Raw genomic sequence first — 10,000 nt, 5'->3', positions numbered from 1 at the left:
TTTTTTATTTCAAGGAGATGTGTCTCAGGAACAATACAAACTTTTACAAACGATAAAGAACAATACAAACTTTGCTTGAAGTTGCTGTTATATCATTTTCATTGAAATTACTTGTTAAACAGTTTGTACACTAGTTTCAATAAATTTGATAATGTTAATTTTTGCGTTTTAATGAAATAAGCACTTCGAAGCACTGTGCATTTAATTTAAAATCAATTATTTCTATGAATTCATGGACTTTAAAATATGTTGACTCTGGATATCACTGGATAAGAATGTCTTTAAGCCTTTTTTGATACTCGTTGGTTGAAATTTAACCGTTTATTCGATCGGAAATTTTTTTTTTAATTTTTTTTTAATTTTAAAAGATAAGCAACACTGAAACGATACATTGAAATGTTATTTAAAAATTACCTTTAATTAAGATCTGATTTTTTCTGTCAATTTTTTAAATCCTCAAATTCTGAAACAAATTTGTCAGATAAACCATCGCAGTGATCACACAGCTGAAAATGTAAATCCAGACGGTTTGAAATTTGATAGTTCAAATTTACCAGTTTGTTCGTGGGTTTTTCTCTCAGTATAAAGTACAAAAATATAATACTTATGGTTAGATATATCGATATTTTTTCAGGATTTTTTCTTGTTTCAAAATTTTTATTCAAGTTATGTATATTTTGAATTTACAATTTACAATTTCAATTACAATTAAACAATTCAAGAAAATGTAAAAAAACACTTTCTTCTCTACTCCTTTAATACAAACTAGCTGTATGAATAAAGAGAAACTTTTGACGAAGGAGTTTCTTCAATAAAGACATTGAAAACATAAGAAGAAAATCTTGTTAAACATTTTTGCATGCATTATTTTACAGTACATGAAAGGGAGGGGCTCAAAGGACGTTGACCCCCAAGACTCACCCCTTTAGCTGTGGATGGCGATGTGCTGGAGGAGGTGAGCGAATTCGTGTACTTGGGATCGCTGGTAACGGCCGACAACGACACCAGCTTAGAGATCCGGACTCGTATCCACTCCGCGAATCGCGCCTACTTTGGATTACGGAAAACTTTGACATCTTATCGAGTGCAACGCGCCACGAAGCTGACCCTGTACAAGACACTGATTAGACCGGTTGCCCTCTATGGCCATGAGACCTGGACGCTGCGGCAAGAGGACGAACGAGCCCTTGGAGTTTTCGAACGGAAGGTGCTGCGAACGATCTACGGTGGAGTACGTACAGCTCAGAACGAGTGGCGAAGACGCATGAACCACGAACTGCACGCGCTGCTGGGAGAACCGACCATCGTCACACTGGCGAGAATCGGGAGGCTCAGGTGGGCCGGCCATGTCGCGAGGATGGACGCAGACCATCCTGTCAGGATGCTCTTTGACCGCGCGCGACCGGATGGCGGCACAGGCCGACGAGCAGGAGCACAGCGTGCACGATGGGGAAATCAGATCGAGGCGGACCTAAGAAAGATCTGCAACCTAGGAGACTGGCGAGCTGCAGCCCAGAACCGAGCAACATGGAACAACCTTCTTGATACAGCACGGGCACCGCGTATGGTGTTCTAAGCTGATTGGTATGGTATGTATACATTATTTTACAATATTACAATTCATCTTAATTATTATACCATAAACCAAGTAATGGTAAAAATAATTTGCTGGTTCTATACTCTTTGAATTTTTGCACCCGTATCTGGCTGGCGACTTATCGGCAGCAAAAAAATTTGGAAGCCAGACTGGACCGACTTCGACGCCAGGCAGCGGACTCGCCGTCTTCAGGAAAAGGAAGCCGAAAAAGCACGTCGCCGCAACCGAAAACATCGTCAACAAATTCAGCACCAGCAACAACAACATCATCAGCAACGCCGGCAACAGCAACACCTGCAGCAACAACAATCACATCAGCATCTTCGACGGCAACAGCACCAGACCAACTGCAACTCTGACGCAGGCCGAAACCCAAGTACGCCACATTTTAACTTAAAGGACAATCAATTCGACCAGGACAACGCAAGTAGCAGCAACTTTTTCACTCATTCGTCAACCAAATTGTCCGACAAGGAACTTCTAGACCAGGCAAGGGTCGAATTTTCTGGCCAACCTCCTACTACATCGAATTCAAACTTCATCAACTTCCGAAAAGGGGAGACCATTAACCCCTACCGGAAGGAAAAAACGCCAACCGTCCCACCTCTAAACGCCATCACGCCGCAGCCAGCAAAAACGTCATCACAAACTCCTGAAGTAACAGACAGTATGTTCTGTCTGGACCCAATGAAGCCGCCCATAGTACGCCTAACTGAACAGTCTGCAATCGGCGATGGCCGTTTCCTGCAGGCCAGACTCCGCGAAACGAAAGTCTATGACAATCTCAGACTATACTTGGCGTATCTGAAGGACCAAAAACCGGACGTCTGCATAGACGGACTAACACTAACCAGCATGCATGTCTTTTTGCATCCAATGGCCTGCCTACTGAACCTGTACATCTTATGAACATCTTCATGGAATACAACTCAACAATTGGAATTTCACCTAAGCAAACCCTCACCGACCTGGAAACCTACAGGAAATATGTAACAAGTAGAAGACTTCAATACCTGCAGCATTCGCGCGAAGCCGCCAACAAATTTTACCTGCCGACTACATCGTCGAATTTTTACAAGCATTGACGCCTTCTAACACGGAAGAAGAAATGACACCCTCGCAAGAGGCAATAAGTACTATTAATAATTTAAGTATGTCTCCAAAAATTTCTTCAACGGAACAACAGAATGCGAATGAAATTCTAATTTATTGTCAGAATTTCAATCGCATGAAAAGCCCTGGCAAAATGAAGGAAATTTCTTTAAACATTCTCTCACATTCTTTCGACATTATTCTTGGAACTGAAACTAACTGGGACGAAAGCGAAGAAATTTTTGGAAACAATTATTTTGTATTCCTAGGCAATAGAAATTTAAATTTCAGTCGAAAAAAGTCAGGAGGCGGCGTCCTCTTAGCAATAAATGCCAGACTTAATCCAAAAGAAATTGTAACTGAATAACATTTTCAATTTGAACAAGTCTGGGCCAAAGCCACTATTGCAGACCAAGTACACATTCATGTAAAAAACCAAAGAAATTCATTTTTAGACCTTTTATTCACTAACTGTATTGAAGACTTTCATGTACAAGAATCTGTAACCCCCCTTTGGAAGAATGAAGTCTTTCATACAGCAATTGAATATTCTATTTATGTCCATAAAAACACTTTGCCCATTGACTGGGAATATGAAGAAGTCCTGGAATACAATAAAACAAACTTTGTAGAAGCCAAACGTAAACTACTTGCAATTGACTGGCAAAATTTATTTAAAAATGAAGGAAATGTCGACGAATTAGTAGGAAAATTCTATACGGAAATTAACACTATAACATCTGAAACCGTACCTACTAGAAGAAGACGACGTAATAACACAGGCAATAAATACCCAGTGTGGTTCACTCCACAACTAAGAAATTTAAAAAATAGAAAACAAAAAGCCTACAACCTATACAGAAACAATACAAATGACACAAATCTTCTGAATTACCTGAATATTTCCGACCATTTTTTTTCGGCATTCAATTCTGCCAACGAAGAATATAATAGTAAAGTCGAATCTGAAGTCAAATCATGCCCGAAAAATTTCTTTAATTACGTAAAATCCAAATCCAAAAGTAGTAACTTCCCATCGCAAATGCAACTGGACGAAAATGTAGGCAGTAACTCAAAAGAAATTTGCAATCTTTTTTCAAAATTTTTCAAAGAAGTATACACCTCATTTTCCGAAGAAGACCGCGACCGCGACTACTTTTCCAGAATTTCCAAATGACGTCTCAGTCAATTTTTTGTCAGAAACGGAAGTACGCCAGGCATTGAAAGACTTAGACTCATCAAAAGGACCAGGACCCGACGGAATAGCACCTGCATTCCTAAAGAACCTTGCAGAAGAATTGTCATTTCCACTGCATCATCTTTTCAACATGTCAATAAATACTGGAAAATTCCCACAAACATGGAAAAAGTCTTTTTTTGTGCCTATTTTCAAGTCAGGCCCAAAATCAGACATACGTAATTATCGCGGAATTGCCCTTTTGTCTTGCATTCCAAAACTTTTCGAATCTATTATAAATGAAAAAATCTTTCAGCAAGTAAAAAACCCCATCACATGTAAACAGAACGGCTTTTTTAAAGGCCGCTCTACTAGCACCAACCTTTTAGAATTTGTAAATTTTACACTGAATGCAATGCATAATCGCAATTTCGTAGAAGCAATTTACACAGACTTTAGTAAGGCATTTGACAGAATCGACATACCATTATTCTGGGATTCTGCTAAGCATCAGCCGAAATCCAAACCGAAATTTTCTCAAAGTCAGGTTGTACCTGTATCTTTAAATCAAACGTTCGTGCTGTCTCACTCGAACAATGCTAGAAATACCCCTACCGTGGAAAAGTTAGGTAACACTAATGGTATTTCTTATGCCAACGTCGTTTCGGGTTCGGGTTCATCCACGAATTTCAAATCCTCTACCTATCTTCCTGAAATTGGGCAGGTACAGTCATCCCACATATTCGGAACACCCACAAATTCGGAACACTTTTGTGGTAATTTGTCAATAACATGCCAAATGCAACTTTTGTGTCGACCCTACTATTTTTAGGACCTTCATTTGGACGATTCTATGACAATTTCCGGAATTCCATTTCCCGGAATGGACGTTTTCCGGAATAGACATTATCCGGAATGGACGTTTTCCGGAATGGACGTTATCCGGAATGGACATTATCCGGAATGGACGTTATCCGGAATGAAATTTCCCGGAATGGACGTTTCCCGGAATGGACATTTCCTGGAAAATGAGTTTTTTTATATTACCTGATATGAGAATGAATGGAATCTTGCCTACTCGCTTACTTGTGGTTAAGAATTATTTAGTTTGTACCCCGTTTGTTTCACCTAGTCACATTGAAAGAACTCGATATTTTGAAAACAATATGAATTTAAATACATGAATGATGAAAAGAAAGTGAAATGATCGGACAAGAACAATAGAAGCAAGCGTTGACTATTGAAACAATACTTTATCAACCATTACGAGATGTAACAATGTAGATCGATAGATATTAGACAAACACTAGATGTTTTTAACATTCTTTCAATGTGTTGTTCTGTAAGAATTTTCCCTTCTTTTGTTAATCATTTGACTTATGTGACTAAATTCTACCAAATTTTACTATAAAGCAGAATGATTATTTTCAAAGAAGGGAAATCCTCAAGAAAATAAAAAGCTTTTCAGAAAATCAATGTGTAATGTGGCCAGTCAAAAAAATAAATAGCTTAAGTGTATTTATAATGAATAAAAAACCTCAAGGAAGTACACATTATACAATGATTTTCTGAAAAGCTTTTTATTTTCTAGAGGTTTTCCCTTGTTTGAAAATAATCATTCTGCTTTATAATAAAATTTGGTAGAATTTAGTCACAAAAGTCAACTGATTAACACAAGAAGGGAAATCTCTTACACGAAATTCCATCACATCGATTAAAGATCGTGTATTTTTGAAGAAGGGAAAACCTCAAGAAAATACACATTATACTTTGTTCTTCTGATAGCTTTTATACTTGAGATTTTCCCTTCTTTAAAAATACACGATCTTTCATCAAAGTAATGGGATTTTATGTAAGAATTTTCCCTGCTTTTGGTTATTCTACGAAATTTCAACTAGTTTTTCGTTAAGGAGCTCTGCACTATAAAGAAGAATGTTTTTTTTTTAAAGAAGGGAAATCCTCTAGAAAAAAAAGCTTTCAGAAAATCAATGTATAATGTGTATTTTCTTGAGGTATTCCCTTCTTTAAAGATACACGATCTTTAATCGATGTGGGATTTGGGATTCTATGACAATTTCCGGAATTCCATTTCCCGGAATGGACGTTTTCCGGAATAGACATTATCCGGAATGGACGTTTTCCGGAATGGACGTTATCCGGAATGGACATTATCCGGAATGGACGTTATCCGGAATGAAATTTCCCGGAATGGACGTTTCCCGGAATGGACATTTCCTGGAAAATGAGTTTTTTTATATTACCTGATATGAGAATGAATGGAATCTTGCCTACTCGCTTAATTGTGGTTAAGAATTATTTAGTTTGTACCCCGTTTGTTTCACCTAGTCACATTGAAAGAACTCGATATTTTGAAAACAATATGAATTTAAATACATGAATGATGAAAAGAAAGTGAAATGATCGGACAAGAACAATAGAAGCAAGCGTTGACTATTGAAACAATACTTTATCAACCATTACGAGATGTAACAATGTAGATCGATAGATATTAGACAAACACTAGATGTTTTTAACATTCTTTCAATGTGTTGTTCTGTAAGAATTTTCCCTTCTTTTGTTAATCATTTGACTTATGTGACTAAATTCTACCAAATTTTACTATAAAGCAGAATGATTATTTTCAAAGAAGGGAAATCCTCAAGAAAATAAAAAGCTTTTCAGAAAATCAATGTGTAATGTGGCCAGTCAAAAAAATAAATAGCTTAAGTGTATTTATAATGAATAAAAAACCTCAAGGAAGTACACATTATACAATGATTTTCTGAAAAGCTTTTTATTTTCTAGAGGTTTTCCCTTGTTTGAAAATAATCATTCTGCTTTATAATAAAATTTGGTAGAATTTAGTCACAAAAGTCAACTGATTAACACAAGAAGGGAAATCTCTTACACGAAATTCCATCACATCGATTAAAGATCGTGTATTTTTGAAGAAGGGAAAACCTCAAGAAAATACACATTATACTTTGTTCTTCTGATAGCTTTTATACTTGAGATTTTCCCTTCTTTAAAAATACACGATCTTTCATCAAAGTAATGGGATTTTATGTAAGAATTTTCCCTGCTTTTGGTTATTCTACGAAATTTCAACTAGTTTTTCGTTAAGGAGCTCTGCACTATAAAGAAGAATGTTTTTTTTTAAAGAAGGGAAATCCTCTAGAAAAAAAAGCTTTCAGAAAATCAATGTATAATGTGTATTTTCTTGAGGTATTCCCTTCTTTAAAGATACACGATCTTTAATCGATGTGATGGAATTTCGTGTAAGAGATTTCCCTTCTTGTGTTAATCAGTTTACTTTTGTGGCTAAATTCTACCAAATTTTATTATAAAGCAGAATGTTTATTTTCAAAGAAGGGAAAATCTCTAGCAAATAAACAGCTTTTCAGAAAATCAATGTATAATATGTACTTCCTTGAGGTTTTTCATTCTTTAAAAATACACTCAAGCTTTTTATTTTCTAGAGGTTTTCCCTTCTTTGAAAATAATCATCCAGCTTTATAGTAAAATTTGGTAGAATTTAGTCACAATAGTTAACTGATTAACACAAGAAGGGAAATCTCTTACGCGAAATCCCATCACATTAATAAAAGATCGTGTATTTTTAAAGAAGGGAAAACCTCAAGAAAATACACGTTATACATTGATTTTCTGAAAAGCTTTTAATTTTGTAGAGGTTTTCCCAAGGTTGTCCCGTCTTTGAAAATAAACATTCTGCTTTATAGTAAATAAAAAAAATAAATTGTTCGCTCTACAGCATTGCCTTGACGTTCTCGATTGCGAGATTCCTACTCGAAACTAGGTGTCCGAAGGCTTGATTGTAATAGCAATAGTAATAGTAATAGAAATTTTATTTGGCAACAATATCCTGTTAGTTAGACTTTTTATCAGGGCAAGGATGGATTGTTGTTGAGGCAATTGCAAACCTCGTTTTACACCTGAGCTTCCATCCACCCCGGGATTTGAACTGACGACTTTTGGATTGTGAGTTCAACTGCCTACCAGCGACTAAACCGAGACTGGACCCAGAGAGACGACTCATACACTTGGACTGAGCTATCGATCTAACCTCTAGGTTAGACCGGGGCAAACATTTACTTCCCTGTCCAACGGAAGGCGTGATCAGACAAATCTCGTCTCGAAAAATGCCACCACCGGGACCGTCTAGAATCGAACCCAGGCCGCCTGGGTGAGAGGCAACTTCGATTACCCCTACACCATGATGATGATGGTCCCACCTCTTACCCCTACAATGGTTTGAGCTGGACGAGTTATCGTTATGATAATTTTGAATGAACATTTGAATCAGTTATGCAAAGAAAAACGAACTGATTTTTCATAGCAGATATAAAATAGCCTTCAGGTAACTCCGTTCTTCAGATTTCTATTGTTGATTACTAGTTTATAGGCCTGTAACAGTATTAGCTACGCATCTGGTACTAACTTTCTTTCGGTGCACATATAGTTATACTTGTACACCACGGTTCCCGGACTCTGCTTTATAGTGCAGAAGCCTTTAATGAAATCTAGGTAAAATTTAGTTGAATTAACAAGAGAAGGGAAAATTCTTAAATAAAATCCCATTACTTTGATGAAAGATCGCGTATTTTTAAAGAAAGGAAAACCTCAAAAAAGTACACATTATACATTGAATTTCTGAAAAGCTTTTTATTTTCTTGAGGTTTGCCCTTCTTTGAATACCTACTAAAAATTGGTAGAATTTATTCACAAAAGTCAACTGACTAACAAAAGAAGGAAAAATTCTTAAGTAACAATACATTAAAAGAATGTTAAAAACATCTAATATCTATCGATCTACATTGTTACATCTCGTGGTGTTTGATAAAGTATTGTTTCAATAGTCAACGCTAGCATCTATTGTTAGTGTCCGAAATTTTTACTTTTTTTTATCATTCATGTTGTCAAAATTTCGAGTTTCTTCAAGGTGACTAGGTCAAACCAACGGGGTACAAACTAAATAATTCTTAACCACAAGTAAGCGAGTAGGCAAGATTCCATTCATTCTCATATCAGGTAATATAAAAAAAACTAATTTTCCGGGAAATGTCCATTCCGGGAAACGTCCATTCCGGGAAACGTCCATTCCGGGAAATTTCATTCCGGATAACGTCCATTCCGGAAAACGTCCATTCCGGATAACGTCCATTCCGGAAAACGTCCATTCCGGATAATGTACATTCCGGAAAACGTCCATTCCGGGAAATGGAATTCCGGAAATTGTCATAGAATCCATTTGGACATTCTCTTGCTATTTCACTAGTAAAAGTAGTACTTTTTGAACAAAAAACCCCATTCCAAGACTACTTTATCCAGAGCAGCAAAAATCTGCCTTCAAATTGCCTGTTCCATGATTGTGGGATGTTATTGTGGCTGCCACAATTGTGGAACACCTGAATTTAACTGATATTTTAACAAAAAAAGTTATCAGACCATTCATAAAACATAACTAAGCTTGAGTTTCGTTGGTTTCAGTGCGTGAAGTCATTATTTTGTAAAAATTGTGTACTCATGGAGAGAATCAAAGTTTGTTTACATGCGTAAGAAAAAAGTGTTCTGAATTTGTGGATTTCAAGGGTCAAAGTTTTTCTTCAAAAACTTGATATAAAAGTTAAAATTTGCAGTTGTTCGATACAGCATTCGAAAGATCGCAAAAAAAAGCTTTCAAATGAAGGTAAAAGCGAATCATTAAGTTCAGTTATCGATTTTCTATGATTTTCTGAACATTGGCCGATCTGTAAACTGTTCCGAATATGAGGGATGGCTGTACCTCAAATTTCATTTGAAAATGTTTCTACTGGCAACGCTTTGGGATCTTCTGATCTCGGCGATGTTACGTTTAAAAAAATGACTTTTTTGCAAAACTCACTGTTTGGTTTGATTCAAACAATGAGTAATGCTACATCCATGATGGAAGCAATCCAGATTGGATTAAAATTTGCGAATGATATTGTTCTTACCCTGAAGTTTTATCATGGATCTAAGTAATTCCATCAATATTATGAATTTTAATGCTCGCTCTTTAAAAGCGAAAGAAAATGAATTTTTCAACTTTTTACGAGTTCATAACGTGCATGTTGCTGTTATAACCGAAACATTTT

The sequence above is a fragment of the Culex pipiens genome, chromosome 1 (assembly GCF_016801865.2).
Source record: "Culex pipiens pallens isolate TS chromosome 1, TS_CPP_V2, whole genome shotgun sequence".
Lineage (NCBI taxonomy): Eukaryota > Metazoa > Arthropoda > Insecta > Diptera > Culicidae > Culex > Culex pipiens.
Note: the sequence above shows the minus strand (reverse complement) of the source record.